The following is a 2326-nucleotide window of genomic DNA, read 5'->3' as shown; positions in this document are numbered from 1 at the left end:
AAGAATTGTCGAAAAACGTGTCGATCTGAACGGAAACGTGTTTCACATATTGGATTCGATGGGAAAGCAGAGTTTTGAAACAAGGTTCTGGCAAATCCAAACCACCTGTAGGTTGATGTTGTCCTATTTTATGCATTTATTTTTTAATTATCACTTTTCAAGAAGAAGACAGATATCGACATTGCAGGCAAATCATTATGCCCTCTTGTTTATCTTCTACCGTTTTTATTTACAGGGAGTGTGAGAAGGCAACCTCTAATGTGCTGGTCTGTGTTTTGTCTGAACTTTGAATTTTCACATGAAACCAAGCAGATTTTCAGAAGAAATCTTACCATAGGACTTTAAGGATTTAAATGTAGTCAGGGATGTGTTTATCTGGCATTGGAAGTAGCATGATTTTACATTGATTTCAATGGGTACAGCTCAAAGAGACCTGTACTGTGTTGTGTTTCAATGTTAGTTTCTGTCCTGGGCTACAGCAGGGCTGCTTGGATGGCAGATGTTCCATCCCCCAGGCTATGTGTACAGCACTGACAACAACCCCCCTCTGCTTCTTTTTCTTCCTCATTTTATTCTTCCTGCCCATTACTGCAAATCATCCCATCGGCTTACCTCTAAAACGTCCAATCATTAGTATCTCCTATCTGGAAGGTCAAACTTTTTATTCAGCCTGTAGAAACATGTGTCCATTGCATTTAATTGCAAATTTCAACACACAAAGCAGTATGTTCAATATTTCAAGCACAGCTACCATGCATGTGATAGTAAATTGGATTTTTGGCACAAGAAGTATGACTGGTGTGTACACCAGAATCAGTGAGGCCTGATCACTAACTGTAGTAATAACATATTTGGAAGTGAATGGGGAATGATGGCAGCTGTAGGCCAATACTGAACATTTGCCGTGTAGAAAGCTGTAGTGCCAGTATCTTTTGGGTCCTGATCACCTGGATTATTAATGCATAATCCAAATGCAGTTAGGGGCATATTGTGAATGTGAAATGTACAACAACCACTTTGAACGTGCTGGTTTAGAGGAAGAAGGAAGGAGAATAGAATTAGAGAAGACGCCAGATAACTTTGAGATAGAGTGGGAGGGAAGTATTATAAGCTAAGTAGGCTATTATGAGCTTTCACTCAGGATTTTTTTTAACATGGCATTAGCTGGAAGGGGCATGTGAAAATGGAGGATGATTACAAAATCCAAACCTCATTTGCTTTTGGTTTTTTCTTGGTTTATTAATTAATTTATGTTGTTTATGTATGTGTATGTGCATGTGTGTGTATGGTGGAGGAACTTTAATGGGTGTTAGATGATTTCCTACTCTCTTTGTCTCTATTTCATCAAGGTGGAATTTCAAGTATTTCAGTGTTTTTTAAATGGTGATTTCAAATAATAGTCGCAAAGGGTTTTGTGAAAAACATTGTGATTCCTTGTAACAAAGAACAATATAATGGAACTCATTGGAGCCACAAGTGTAATGTTATTAAAAATGTTAAACTTGTAGAAATGGGGAATGGGTAACTACATATTTGAAAATGTAAGAACTGAGCATATGAAAACAAACATTTTAAGGAGGTTAGATCATAGGCCTAAATGAAATTCTTTTGGACAATCAACCTAACATTTTCCTCTGTCCTCATTAAAATGGCTCAATTATTGTTACTCCCTGTCATTCGACCTTCTTTGTCGGAAGAGGCGGTGGGGATGTTATTGAGGACACAGATTCTACAATGTAACCCAGACTATAACCTTCCCTTTTTTCCGTCTTCAGACTCGTGGGGAGCGGGAGGAAATTTGGGGGGTCGGTGTGCTAGGGGGTTGTTGAATTTTCTTTTCGGCGAGGCCGACAAATTCATAAATTTTGACGTGCGGGTGGTATTTTGCTGAATACTAAAGAAAATTCAAAGCTGATAAAGTTACATTTGGGTATTAAAAGTGATGCACTTGTAGCATGCATGTGCTGAGCGAGGACGAACAGTTCTAAGAAACACAGTTGCTCTCTGCATAATTTATTTCTCGGGGCATGCGTTCGGAGCAGATGATTTCTCTTGCTGAAGACTGGGGTAGACGAGAGTAACTGATCTCTTAGTCATCATTGTGTCTGTGCTTCAGGATAAGATGGCTACAATGACCATTGGAACTGTGTGTGGATTCAGGAAATGAAACAGGTGGAAATTTGTCATCCTGTTGTGGAGCTGTTTTTTCCTAAGACAGAGCTGAGCCTTCGCGCTGCATATGGAACTATATTAAGACAGAAACTATGCTCTAACTTAACTTATTATTCAAGCTCCACGAGGCAAATTTATGTTTTCACAAACTGGG

At 39.0% G+C, this 2326-nt stretch overlaps 1 protein-coding gene across 1 annotated transcript in view; it reads left to right on the top strand.

Moving 5' to 3' along the window:
• The first annotated feature begins 2138 nt into the window (after positions 1–2138).
• kif13bb (kinesin family member 13Bb) overlaps positions 2139–2326 on the top strand; it is a 46959-nt gene continuing 46771 nt past the window's right edge. The window contains exon 1 of the mRNA XM_036549432.1: positions 2139–2172. The gene's annotated coding sequence lies outside the window, so the exon portion shown is untranslated. The remainder of the gene's footprint in view (positions 2173–2326) is intronic.

Source organism: Megalops cyprinoides, chromosome 17, assembly GCF_013368585.1.
Source record: "Megalops cyprinoides isolate fMegCyp1 chromosome 17, fMegCyp1.pri, whole genome shotgun sequence".
Classification (NCBI taxonomy): Eukaryota; Metazoa; Chordata; class Actinopteri; order Elopiformes; family Megalopidae; genus Megalops; species Megalops cyprinoides.
This window is presented reverse-complemented; position numbering and strand designations above follow the sequence as displayed.